This window comes from Colletes latitarsis, chromosome 12, assembly GCF_051014445.1.
Source record: "Colletes latitarsis isolate SP2378_abdomen chromosome 12, iyColLati1, whole genome shotgun sequence".
Taxonomy (NCBI): Eukaryota; Metazoa; Arthropoda; class Insecta; order Hymenoptera; family Colletidae; genus Colletes; species Colletes latitarsis.
The window spans coordinates 10751368-10766031 of record NC_135145.1 but is presented as its reverse complement, the minus strand read 5'-3'; positions in this window follow the sequence as shown (position 1 = coordinate 10766031).

Below are 14664 nucleotides of genomic sequence, written 5' to 3'. Positions count from 1 at the left end.
GCCCAGGTTTAATACACTGTTTCAGTGTGGTACCACATCACAACGTGCTCCAAAGCAGATGAAGCCCAGGATCTGGCCATCAAGTATGCGAAGAATGCGAAACTATGAGCCAGATGATTGCAAATACCAGAACTAACCCTTACCTAAACGGTGTTATCCTCTAAAATATTGATCGAAACCAGGTTTAATTGCCTGTTTGGGTGTGGTACCACATTACAACAAGCTCAAAAGCAGAAAATGCCCAGGATCTGGACAACAAGTATGCGAAAACTGCGAAAGAATGAGTCAGATGATGGCAAATACCAGACCTAACCCAGACCTAACCGGCGTTATCCTCTAAAATATAGATCGAAACCAGGTTTAAGTGGCTGTTTCAATGCGGTACCGCATTACTACGTGATCGAAACCAGAAAAAGGAAAGGATCTGGCCAACAAGTATGCGAAAAATGCAAAAGTATGAGCCAGATCACTGCAAATACCAGAACTAACCATGACCTAAACGGTGTTATCCTCTAGAATATTGATCAAATCCAGGTTTAATTGACTGTTTCATTGCTGTACCACATTACTTCGTGATCCTGTCTAGAAAAAGCCCAGGATCTGGCCAACAAGTATTGCGAAAAATGCGAAAGCATGAGCCAGATGAGAGCAAATCCCATTCGAAACACAGACATAACAGTCGTTTTCCTCTGAAGTATTGATCGAAACCAGGTTTAAGTAAATGTTTCAATGCAGTACCACATTACTACGTGATCGAAACCAGAAAAAGGACAGGATCTGGCCAACAAGTATGCGAAAAATGCGAAAGTATGAGGCACATCACGGCAAACACCAGTCCTAACCCTGACCTACCCGATGTTATCCTCTAAAATATTGATCGGGCCCAGGTTTAACTCACTCTTTCAGTGTGGTACCACATCACAACGTGATCCAAGGCAGAAAAAGCCCAGGATCCTACCAACAAGTATGCGAAAACTGCGATAGAAAGAGCGGGATGATGGCTAATACCAGACCTAAACATAACCTAACCTGTGCTATCCTCTCAACTGTTGATCGGACCCAGTTTTAACCCACGGTTTCAGTGTGGTACCACATTACTACGTGATCCAAACCAGATGAAGCCCTGGATCTGGCCATCAAGTATGCGATGAATGCGAAAATATGAGCCAGATGATGGCAAATAACAGACCTAACCCTGACCTAAACGGTGTTATCCTCTAAAATATTGGTCGAATCCAGGTTTAACACACTGTTTCTGTGGGGTACCACATCACAACGTGCTCCAAAGCAGAAAAAGCCTAGGATCCTGCCAAGAAGTATGCGAAAACAGCGAAAGACTGAGCCAGATGATGGCAAATACCAGACCCAACCCAGACCTATCCGGCGTTTTCCTCTACAATATTGATCGGACCCACGTTTAACTCACTGTTTCATTGCGGTAACACATTACTACGTGATCGAAACCAGAAAAAGGACAGGATCTGGCCAACAAGTATGCGAAAAATGCGAAAGTATGAGGCACATCATGGCAAACACCAGTCCTAACCCTGACCTAACCGATCTTATCCTCTAAAATAGTGGTCGAATCCAGGTTTAACCCACTGTTTCTGTGCGGTACCAGATTACTACGTGATACAAACCAGGAAAAGCCCAGGATCTGACCAACAAGTATGCGAAAACTGCGAAAGAATGAGACAGATGATGGCAAATACCAGACCTAACCCAGACCTAACCGGCGTTATCCTCTAAAATATAGATCGAAACCAGGTTTAAGTAACTGTTTCAATGCGGTACCACATTACTACGTGATCGAAACCAGAAAAAGGACAGGATCTGGCCAACAAGTATGCGAAAAATGCGAAAGTATGAGGCACATCATGGCAAACACCAGTCCTAACCCTGACCTATCCGATGTTATCCTCTAACATATTGGTCGAATCCAGGTTTAACCCACTGTTTCTGTGTGGTACCACATCACAACGTGCTCCAAAGCAGAAAAAGCCTAGGATCCTGCCAAGAAGTATGCGAAAACAGCGAAAGACTGAGCCAGATGATGGCAAATACCAGACCCAACCCAGACCTATCCGGCGTTATCCTCTAAAATATTGATCGGACCCACGTTTAACTCACTGTTTCATTGCGGTAACACATTTCTACGTGATCCAAACCAGATGAAGAGCAGGATCTGACCATCAAGTATGCGAAGAATGCGAAACTATGAGCCAGATGATGGCAAATACCAGACCTCACCCTGAGCTAAACGGTGTTATTCTCTAGAATAATGATCGAATCCAGGTTTAACACACTGTCTCAGTGTGGTACCACATTACTACGTGATCCATACCAGGGAAAGCCCAGGATCTGACCAACAAATATGTGACAAATGCGAAAGTATGAGCCAGATGAGGGCAAGTCCCAGACCTTTTTTTTTTTTTTTTTTTTCTTTTTTAAAGACCCTCCACTGACCCCCACACCGCAGGGCGGAACTGCTTTCCGCATTACTTCGCCCCGCGGAGGTCACCAGGGAAGTCCTGGTGACAAATGGGCACACAAACTTCCCACAGTCGGGAGAAGCCCGAGGGTGGGGTATCACAATAGGTCGGTGTTAGTTCCCCGCTTGTCTTTATTATCCTAATACTTATACATATATATATACAAAGTATAACCGAACATCTAGGATAAGACCTACCGTGACATAAACATAAACATAAAAAGGAAATAATAATAAAGAAAGAAATAATAATAATACAAATAATAGCGCAATGAAAATAATGAAAGTCTAGGTAGTATTGTAGCACAATGAAGATGATAAAAGTAAAGGTGATATTGTAGCACAATGAAAATGATAGAAATAAATATGTGATGATAGAATAAAACAGTGTATAAAAATAATAACAATAATAATATAAGGCGCTGTCAAATAAGATAAAATAAGATAAAACAAAGTAGTATAAAATATTAAAAGTAAAATAACATAACTGTCAAACTAATAAAATAAAATAAATAGGGGAGGCGTGTAAAGTCACCATCCCGTCAGTAAAATAACAATAAATAAAATAACAGTGAGTAAATAAATAAATAAATAAATAAGTAAATAAATAAATAAGTAGATAAGTAAATAAATATTGAGGCAAAACGCAGTAAATAAATAAGTAAGTGACGAATAAGTTATTAAAGTAATAAGTAAATGTTTAAGAAAGCCACTAATAAATAATTAAATACATAAATAATAAACAGTTAAATAAATTCGATAAGTTGTACACATGGGTGTGTCCAGTCAGTAATGAAATAAATCATTCCGCCATTCTTGCTACTATCTCTGTTTCTATGTTCTAGTACGTCTACGTCTAGCCTCTCTATCCATCTCTCTTTCCATTCCGGCCTTCCCAATCATGATCTCCGTAATGAACGACAGTATCGCACTCCATTGATCGTGTCCTTGAATCATCCTGGTACCCAGATCTTCAATACTAATTTCCTCTTCTAATTGTAGTTCTTCACGAAGTCTCTCACGTTGTCCCATCCACTTCTTACATCGAGTGATGGTGTGCTCTGCCGTGTCCGCGACCGCGCACCCGTACCAGCATAACTCACTCTGCGCTTTTCCAATCCTTTTTCTAAACGTGGCAAAGGATCCATGTCCTGTAAGCGCCTGTGTCAAATAATAATTCACCTGTCCTACAGGTCTTTTGAGCCATGCCTCAATATTCGGGATCCAACGATAGGTTAGTTTCTCCCTTCCTTCCTGATCCCATGCATCCTGCCATTCCTCTAGGGTCTCCTCTCTTACCCTCTTTCTTTCCGCGAGGATGGTGGCATGAAGATCCTGATGGTCCGCCCCCAGCATCTCCCTTACCTCCTCTTCTGCCTGCAGGATCCGACCTCTCTCCTTGATCTTCAGCGCAATCGGAATGACGCCCGCTATCACCGGTAAGACGATTCGCGCAACCGTGCGGTACGCCTTGGTAACCCTAATCAATCCTAGACTCTGCGCGCTTTCAAGCCTTTTCAGGTTGGCCCCGACGCTAGTCCATCGTGCCCAAATTGGCGCCGCGTACAGCAGGATGGATTCCAGGACGTAATAAAAAAGAAGGCTCGTCTTATGCCCCGGTCTTCCAACATTCGGCATAATCCTACCGAGCGCTGCCATCGTCTTGATGCCCTTGCTGGTCACGTTCTCAATGTGCTTCTTGAATATTTGGCTCTTATCGAACGTGAGACCCAAATAATTAACCTCCGTCCCTGCACGGATCCTCTGGTGTAAGACGTCGATCGCGAACTCGGGGCCCCTATGCCTCTTCTTGTTGAGGAACATCAGTTCCGTCTTCTCGGGCGTGATTTTAAGCCCGTTCTCCTCAAACCATTTGAGTATCCCTTTTGTACTAACCTCCGTTTTCTTTTTCAGGTTCAGCTCGTCAGGGCTCATGGCTACCAACGCCAGATCGTCAGCGAAGCCGATGCTCTCACAGCCCTTCGGAAGCTTCACCCTCAGGACTCCGTCATAGGCGATGTTCCAAAGAAGCGGTCCGATGACGGATCCCTGCGGAACACCCATATCCATCCATCTCCAGCACCAGGTATCATCTACTTTATAATAAATTTTTCTTCCTTTCAGGTACTCGTCGATTATCTTGACAAGGTAGGGTGGGAACCCCCTCCTAGTCATTTCCTCTATTATCAAGCGGAATGGGACCGTGTTAAATGCATTCTTCACATCAAAGGTGAGTAACAAGCAATAATTTCGTTTTTTCTTAGCCTCTTCAGCCATTTTCTGTACTTCTGACAGCGCCTGCAGGGTGCTATATCCCTTACGGAACCCAAACTGTCGTCTGGACAACCCCTCAGGGCCCAGGGCTTCCAATATGCGCTGCCTAAGGACGCATTCAAACAATTTAGCCCAGTGGCTAATTAGGCATAAGGGCTAATGCCGACTATATGCCGACGCAAGGTTGGGGTCCCTGCCATCCTTGTGCAGTAGTACTAACCTCTGCTCTTTCCATCTCGCTGGTACCGTCCCTTGCACAATACATCCATTGAGGAAGCTCTTAACTAGTTCCAGTCTATTTTCTACTATTATTTTTACTGTCTCCCCAGGTATTAGGTCTCGTCCGGGTGCCTTCGCGAACTTTACGTTTTTAGCTGCCTCCAGAATCTCTTCATCTGTTGCCAACCTCCTACCGACCCCTACGAGCCAGGCTAGGTTAACGCCCTGTTCCCTGGGACCGGCCGCAGTTGGGAACAGCTCTTCCAGTACCTGACTGATCTTGTCTTTGGTCAGCTCCGGGGGGTCCTTCCTGGGCCTTACCGTCTTCATGACTGCCTTATAGGGCCGTCCCCATACATCGCTCTCAACCGAACCGCACAGCTCTCGCCACGCCCTGATCTTGCTTTTAATGATCTCCTTATTCAGCAGTTTCCTGCAGTTTTTATACGCCGCAGCGAGTGCTGGTGTCTCAGGGCTCCTCCTCTTCGCCGCCCGTTGATACCGCCTGCGGCACGCGTTTACTTGCGTCCTCAGCTCGGCGATCTCGTTAGACCACCAGATTTTCGTGGCCCTGTAAAAGGGGGCCGTCCTTCTGGGCTCCATGCTGGCATCGCATGCTACAATGAATGCATCGAGAACCCTTTCGATGGACCTACTGTCCATCGGCCGCGTGAAATCCAGATCCGCGGTCTCCATGTCCAGCACCTGTAACATCCTGGGTGCGTCCAGCGTGCACACCTTCCACCCACCAGGATCCGCCGGTCGCACCCGGCGACGGCCCGCGAACACGTGTAGCAGGTACAAATGGTCTGACGCCGTGTATCTTGAGAGGACTTCGCTCGATGTAAGTATTTCTAACTTGTTTTTGTTACAGGCAATGATATCTATTTTAGACATCCTTCCCGCTTTCTCGAATGTATGCGTGCCACACGTGTCCGCAACCTCCAGGCCCATCCTGGTGAGCGCAGCCAGTAGGATGCCGCCCTTAGCATCCAACGTCCTTGCACCCCAGGCAGGGGACTTCGCATTAAAGTCCCCCATCACCACGAGATTCCTGTTCCAAATCCTCCTGGCCTCCTCCAGCTCCCCTAGAACTGCCGCAAATTCGCCGCTGCTGAGGCGGGGGGAGTAGTAGCAACTGGCTATCGTCTCCCCCTCCACCTCAACAGCGACGAATCCGTTCCCTCTGTCGATCCTGTCCTGTTTGTGTCTCCTTCCATTGAATCCTGTGATCCATATCGCCGCCCTGCTGGAGGTATCGGTGACCCAGTTTGCCCTTACCCTATAGGGTTCCGCTATGGCGACAACGTCTGCCCTCAGCTCCTCCGCCGTCCTTAAGAGCAGGTCCTGTGCCAGCCTGCAGTGGTTTAAGTTAATCTGAAGTAGCCGCAAGAAGGTAAGTATTAACTACCCCCGGTTGCCCTATTCCTCCTTAAGGCCTCCCTAAATTGTGGGCAGCTAACCGCCCCTGCCACATGGCGACTCCTGTCTGCCGGGATCCCCTTTTCCCTGCACAATACGCAGCAGGGGTCCTTCGCGCAATCCCGCATCCCATGTCCATCCTCACCGCATTTCCGACACCTTTCCGCGTCTTTCTTCGTGCAGCCGTAACTCATGTGCCCAAAAGCGTGGCACCTAAAGCACCTTAGGACCCTAGGTACTACACTCACCCTCACCACGGTATACCCAATCTTGGCCTTTCGGTTCTTGTCAACCTTAGGGGCCAACGCCGCAGGTATCTCCAGCACAGCGATTTGGGTACCCAGGTAAGTAACCCTGAGTGCCTTTACCCTTATCCCGCTCTTCTCCACGATCCCGTAAGAATTGCAAAACCCTTCGATCACTTCCGGAGCCTCACATATAGGGTCAAGGTCCCTAATCTCAACTTCCACCCTTGGGACCATGGCCCTTACTACGTATTCTGCTCCCAGTTTTCCTAATATCGTCTCTTTACTCTTTACCGCAGACCCCGTCTTCGAAAATTCGACGATTAACTCTCCTTTCCTGGATCTCCTGACCCCTCTTATATCCTCCAAGCACGTCCTGGCCTTTCCTGCGATGTCCCTGAAGACCTCCGCGTAGGTCTTCGTTCCTGCGGTTACACAGATCGCCTCCGTTTTCGGACCTAAAATCCTTGGGACCTCAGATTTCCCGCTGGGCCTCTTCCTTCCCCCCCTCTCTGCTGCTTCCTTGGCGCCCTTTCCTCCCTGGGCCTGTGTCTCCTGCCGTACTGCCTCTGTTCCAATACTTCCTTTTCTTACCCTTCCACCCCTCGTGACCGCGCCCCAATCGTTTCCTTTGTCGTTGGTGGCCCCATTCTTCCCCATCGTTGCCTCCTTGTCCTTAGGGGTTTCATCCTGATCCCTCCTAATCTCCAAAGCACTCGTGTCTGTCCCTTCCTTATCCTTGGACCCTTCCTTGTCCATCCCCTTCCATCTGACCTTTCTGACTGCCTCCTGTGCAGCACCGTCCACCGGGGGCGATCGGATCTTCCTTTTACTAGGCACATTCGGTGTGCCCGCTTCCCCCCGGAATCCTGCTCCCACAATTCCTCTCAGTTCCTGTATTTCCCTATCTCTATCTCGCTCCCTCTCTCTCATTTTTTCCATCTCCTCTCTATTCTCCCTCTCCCTCTTCTTTTCTCTTTCCACCCTGGCATCCAGCTCCCTTTCTCTTTCCTTCTCTGTCCTCTTTATTTCTTCCAACTCCTTTTCTCGATCCTTCTCTCTCCTCTTCATTCCTTCTAATTCCTTTTCACGGTCCTCCTGCCTTTTCTTCATTTCGTCCATTTCCTTTTCCCTATCTATCTCTCTTCTCCTCATCCTTCCTATTTCCTCCCTCATCTCAGCTATCTCCTCCACCATCCTGTTCCTCATATTACTATTTTCTTTCAGATGCTTTCTTAAATTTTTAAGCTCCAGGTAAGTATCCAGGATGGATTGCTGTATGTCGGGTCTTATGTTTTCTACATTCGCCATGTATTTTCCAACCTTTTTAACGCCAGCGTATACATTGGCCATGGTCAACTTAATCCTGCCGCCCCCTGAGTCTTCTCGAATTCCTTCCGCCTCCGATTCCCCCTCGGATTCCGTTTCGTATACCAGACCCCTAGCCGACTTGGTGTCCCTTGGTTTCTGCGCAGTGTGACCAGATCCAGAGCCCTTACGTACTGGAGACCTTACCACCCTGCTGCGGACAACGAAGGGGTCCATTGTTCCCTCTTTTTTGGGTACCCTGCTTTGTGGGGTAGCAAAAATCTCCACCTCTTCCACAGAGTCGCTGGTGTCCTTGCGTTCTTCATCCTCGTTCCTGTCATTCTTCCTTTCTATGTCCAGTGTCAGTCGCCTGTCGTTTCCCTTTCCTGTCCTACAATCCTCCGGTAGCTTAAGTCCGCGTCCTGGCCCGGCATCCGCCAGAGACGCTAGGCAGTATTCGGATAACGACCCGGAGCGGCCTGTCCGCGCACCAACACTCGGGCCGGGACCTGGGGTTCCGAGCACCCCTGGTCCGGTAACTTTATCCCTTTTGTTGTCCATATCCATGTTTATTTGGCTTGGCCACCTAGCCCACTGGGTCGGCCAAGTCCAGTGGGTGTGTATGTCTGTGTGCATCGGTGTAGGTAATTATAGTGTATGTCTCTCAGGTAACTATGAAGTGTAGTGTACTTGCGCGACTGGCTGTATATGTCTGCATGAACGTGCGTATATGTGCATGTATATGTCCGTCGAGGTGTGTATGTGTCTAGTGTCGGCTACTTTTGTCTGACCCTTCACCCCGAACCTGTCCGGCATGGTAGAACCTGCTAGGGGTCAATGACCCCAGCCGGCATAGCTCCAGAGATCATCAGGGCACACAAGCCCCCCCACCACGCCAAGGTAGCAGCCACGGGGGGGAGGGCAAGTCCCAGACCTAGCCCAGACGTAACCGCCGTTATCCTCTGAAATATTGATCGAATCCAGGTTTAACCCACTGTTTCTGTGTGGTACCGCATTACTACGTGATCCAAACCAGAGAAGGCCCAGGATCTGGCCAACAGGTATGCGAAAAATGCACAAATATGAGCCAGATGATGGCAAATACCAGACCCAACCGTGACCTAACCGGTGTTATCCTCTTAAATATTAATCAAACCCAAGGTTTAGCTCACTGTTTCAGTGTGGTACCTCATTACTACGTGATCCAAACCAGAAAAAGCGCAGGATCTGGCCAACATGTATGCGAAAATTCCGAAAGTATGAGCCAGATGATGGCAAATACCAGACCTAACCGTGACTTAAACGGTGTTATCCTCTAGAATATTGATCGAGTCCAGGTTTAACACACTGTTTCTGTGTGGTACCGCATTACAACAAGCTCAAAAGCAGAAAATGCCCAGGATCTGGACAACAAGTATGCGAAACATGCGAAAGAATGAGCCAGATCATGGCAAATACCAGACCCAACCGTGACCTAACCGGTGTTATCCTCTTAAATATTAATCAAACCCAAGGTTTAGCTCACTGTTTCAGTGTGGTACCCCATTACTACGTGATCCACACCAGAGAAGGCCCAGGATCTGGCCAACAGGTATGAGAAAAATGCGAAAGTATGAGCCAGATCATAGCAAATACCAGACCTAACCGTGACCTAACCGGCGTTATCCTCTAAAATATTGATCGAAACCAGGTTTAAATGCCTGTTTGGGTGTGGTACCACATTACAACAAGCTCAAAAGCAGAAAATGCCCAGGATCTGGACAACAAGTATGCGAAACATGCGAAAGTATGAGCCAGATCATAGCAAATACCAGACCTAACCATGACCTAACCTGTGCTATCCTCTCAACTGTTGATCGGACCCAGGTTTAATTGACTGTATCAATGCGGTACGACATTACTACGTGATGCAAACCAGAAAAAGGACAGGATCTGCCCAACAAGTATGCGAAAAATGCAAAAGTATGAGCCAGATCATGGCAAATACCAGAACTAACCATGACCTAAACGGTGTTATCCTCTAGAATATTGATCGAGTCCAGGTTTAACACACTGTTTCTGTGTGGTACCGCATTACTACGTGATCCAAACCAGAGAAGGCCCAGGATCTGGCCAACAGGTATGAGAAAAATGCGAAAGTATGAGCCAGATCATAGCAAATACCAGACCTAACCCTGACCTAAACGGTGTTATCGTTCTAAAATATTGATCGAAACCAGGTTTAATTGACTGTTTCAATGCGGTACAACATTACTACGTGATCCAAACCAGAAAATGGACAGGATTTGCCCAACAAGTATGCGAAAACTGCAAAAGTATGAGCCAGATCATGGCAAATACCAGAACTAACCATGACCTAAACGGTGTTACCCTCTAGAATATTGATCGAATCCAGGTTTAACACACTGTTTCTGTGTGGTACCGCATTACTACGTGATCCAAACCAGAGAAGGCCCAGGATCTGGCCAACAGGTATGAGAAAAATGCGAAAGTATGAGCCAGATCATGGCAAATACCAGAACTAACCATGACCTAACTTGTGCTATTCTCTCTAGTGCTGATCGGACCCAGGTTTAACTCACTGTTTCAGTGTGGTACCATATTACTACGTGATCCAAACCAGATGAAGCCCAGGATCAGGCCGTCAAGTATGCGAAGAATGCGAAACTATGAGCCAGATGATGGGAAATACCAGACCTAGCCCCGACCTAAACGGTGTTATCCTCTAAAATATTGATCGAAACCAGGTTTAATTGACTGTTTGAATGCGGTGCTACATTACTACGTGATCCAAACCAGAAAAAGCCCAGGATCTGGCCAACAAGTATTGCGAAAAATGTGAAAGAATGAGCCAGATGATGGCAAATTCCAGACCAAACCCAGACCTATCCGGCGTTATCCTCTAAAACATTGATCGAATCCAGGTTTAACTCACCGTTTCAGTGTGGTACCACATCACAACGTGCTCCAAAGCAGAAGAAGCCCAGGATCCTGCCAACAAGTATGCGAAAACTGCCGAAAGAATGAGCCAGGTGATTGCAAATACCAGACCGAACCCAGACATAACCGGCGTTATCCTCTAAAATATTGATCGGACCCAGGTTTAACTCGCTGTTACAGTGTGATACCTTATTACTACGTGATCCAAACCAGATGAAGCGCAGGATCTGGCCATTAAGTATGCGAAGAATGCGAAACTATGAGCCAGATCATGGCAAATACCAGAACTAACATGACCTAACTTGTGCTATTCTCTCTAGTGTTGATCGGACCCAGGTTTATCTCACTGTTTCAGTGTGGTACCACATTACTACGAGATCCAAACCAGATGAAGCCCAGGATCTGGCCGTCAAGTATGCGAAGAATGCGAAACTATGAGCCAGATGATGGGACATACCAGACCTAACCCTGACCTAAGCGATGTTATCCTCTAAAATATTGATCGAGTCCAGGTATAATCCATTGTTTCAGTGTTGTACCGCATTGCAACGTGATCCATACCAGAAAAAGCCCAGGATCTGGCCAACAAGTATGCGAAAAATGCGAAAGTATGAGGCAGATGATGGCAAATACCAGACCTAGCCCTGACCTAACCGGTGTTATCCTCTAAAATATTGATCGAATCCAGGTTTAACCCACTGTTTCTGTGTGGTACCACATTACAACGTGATACAAACCAGGAAAAGCCCAGGATGTGGGCAACAAGTTTGTGAAAATTGCGAAAGTATGAGCCAGATGATGGCAAACACCAGACCTAACCCTGACCTAACCGGTGTTATCCTCTAAAATATTGATCGAATCCAGGTTTAACCCACTGTTTCTGTGTGGTACCACATTACAACGTGATACAAACCAGGAAAAGCCCAGGATCTCACCAACAAGTGTGTGACAAATGCGAAAGGATGAGCAAGATGATGGCAAATGCCAGACCTATCGCAGACCAAACCGGCGTTATCCTCTAAAATATTGATCCAATCCATGTTTAATTGACTGTTTCATTGCTGTACCACATTACTTCGTGATCCTGTCTAGAAAAGGCCCAGGATCTAGCCAACAAGTATTGCGAAAATTTCGAAAGTATGAGCCAGATGATGGCAAATACCAGACCTTACCCTGACGTAACCGGCGTTATCCTCTGAAATATTGATCGAATCCAGTTTTAACCCACGGTTTCTGTGTGGTACCGCATTTCTACGTCATCCAAATCAGAAAATGCCCACGATCTGGCCAACAAGTATGCGAAAAATATGAAAGTATGAGCCAGATCATGGCAAATACCAGACCTAACCATGACCTAACCTGCGCTATCCTCTCAACTGTTGATCGGACCCAGGTTTAACTCACTGTTTCAGTGTGGTATCACATTACTACGTGATCCAAATCGGATGAAGCGCAGGATCTGGCCATTAAGTATGCGAAGAATGCGAAACTATGAGCCAGATCATGGCAAATACCAGAACTAACCATGACCTAACTTGTGCTATTCTCTCTAGTGTTGATCGGACCCAGGTTTATCTCACTGTTTCAGTGTGGTACCACATTACTACGTGATCCAAACCAGATGAAGCCCAGGATCTGGCCGTCAAGTATGCGAAGAATGCGAAACTATGAGCCAGATGATGCAAATTTCAGACCTAACACTGACCTAAACGGTGTTATCTAAAATTTTGATCGAAACCAGGTTTAATTGACTGTTTCATCGTGGTACCACATTACTTCGTGATCCTGTCTAGAAAAGGCCCAGGATCTGGCCAACAAGTATTGCGAAAAATGCGAAAGTATGAGCCAAATGAGGGTAAATCCCATCCGTAACCCAGACATAACCGGCGTTATCCTCTGAAAGATTGATCGAATCCAGGTTTAACCCACTGTTTCTGTGTCGTACCGCATTACTACGTGATCCAAACCAGGAAAAGCCCAGCATCTGGCCAACATGTATGCGAAAATTTCGAAAGTATGAGCCAGATGATGGCAAATACCAGACCTAGCCCTCACCTAACCGGTGTTATCCTCTAAAATATTGATCGGGCCCAGGTTTATCTCACTGTTTCAGAGTGGTACCACATCACAACGTGCTCCAAAGCAGAAAAAGCCCAGGATCCTGCCAAGAAGTATGCAAAAACTTGCGAAATGAATGAGCCAGATGATGGCAAATACCAGACCTAACCGGCGGTATCCTTTAAAATACTGATCGTACCCAGGTTTAACGCACTGTTTCATTGCGGTAACGCATTACTACGTGATCGAAACCAGAAAGAGGACAGGATCTGGCCATGAAGTATGCGAAGAATGCGAAAATATGAGCCAGATGATGGGAAATACCAGACCTAACCATGACCTAAACGGTGTTATCCTCTAAAATATTTATCGAAACCAGGTTTAATTGACTGTTTCAATGCGGTACCACATTACTACTCGATCCAATCCAGAAAAAGCCCTGGATCGGGCTAACAAGTTTGCGAAAAATGCGAAAGTATGAGCCAGATGGTTGCTTATACCAGACCTAACACAAACCGAACCGGCGTTATCCCCTGAAATATTGATCGAATCCAGGTTTAACCCACTGTTTCTGCGTGGTACCGCATTACTACGTGATCGAAACCAGGAAATGGATAGGATCTGGCCAACAAGTATGCGAAAAATGCGAAAGTATAAGCCAGATCATGGCAAATACGAGAACTAACTATGACCTAACCTGTGCTATCCTCTCAAATGTTGATCGGACCCAGGTTTAACTCACTGTTTCAGTGTGGTACCACATTACAAAGTGATCCAAACCAGAAAAAGCTCAGGATCTGGCCAACAAGTATGGGAGAAATGCGAAAGTATGAGCCAGATGATGGCAAATACCATACCTAAGCCTGACCTAACCAGTGTTATCCGCTAAAATATTAATCGAACCCAGGTATAGCTCACTGTTTCATTGCGGTAACGCATTACTACGTGATCGAAACCAGGAAAAGGATAGGATCTGGCCAACAAGTATGCGAAAAATGCGAAAGTATAAGCCAGATCATGGCAAATACCAGAACTAACCATGACCTAACCTGTGCTATCCTCTCAAATGTTGATCGGACCCAGGTTTAACTCACTGTTTCAGTGTGGTACCACATTACAAAGTGATCCAAACCAGAAAAAGCTCAGGATCTGGCCAACAAGTATGGGAGAAATGCGAAAGTGTGAACTAGGTCATGGGAAATATCAGATCTAACCCAGAGATAACCGCCGTTATCGTCTAAAATATTGATCGAATCCAGGTTTAACCCACTGCTTCTGTGTGGTACCACATTACTACGTGATCCAAACCAGAAAAAGCACAGGATCCTGCCAACAAGTATGCGAAAATTGCTAAAGTATAAGTCACATCGTGTCAAATACCAGAACTAACCATGACCTAACCTGTGCTATCCTCTCAAATGTTGATCGGACCCAGGTTTAACTCACTGTTTCAGTGTGGTACCACATTACTGTGTGCTCCAAACCAGTTGAAGCCCAGGATCTGGCCATCAACTATGCGAAGAATGCGAAACTATGAGCCAGATAATGGGAAATACCAGACACAACCCAGACCTAACCGGTGTTATCCTCTAAAATATTGATCGAATCCAGGTTTTATTGACTGTTTCAGTGTGGTACCACATTACTACGGAACCCAAACCAGAAAAAGCTCAGGATCAGGCCGGCAGGTATGCGAAAAATGAAAAA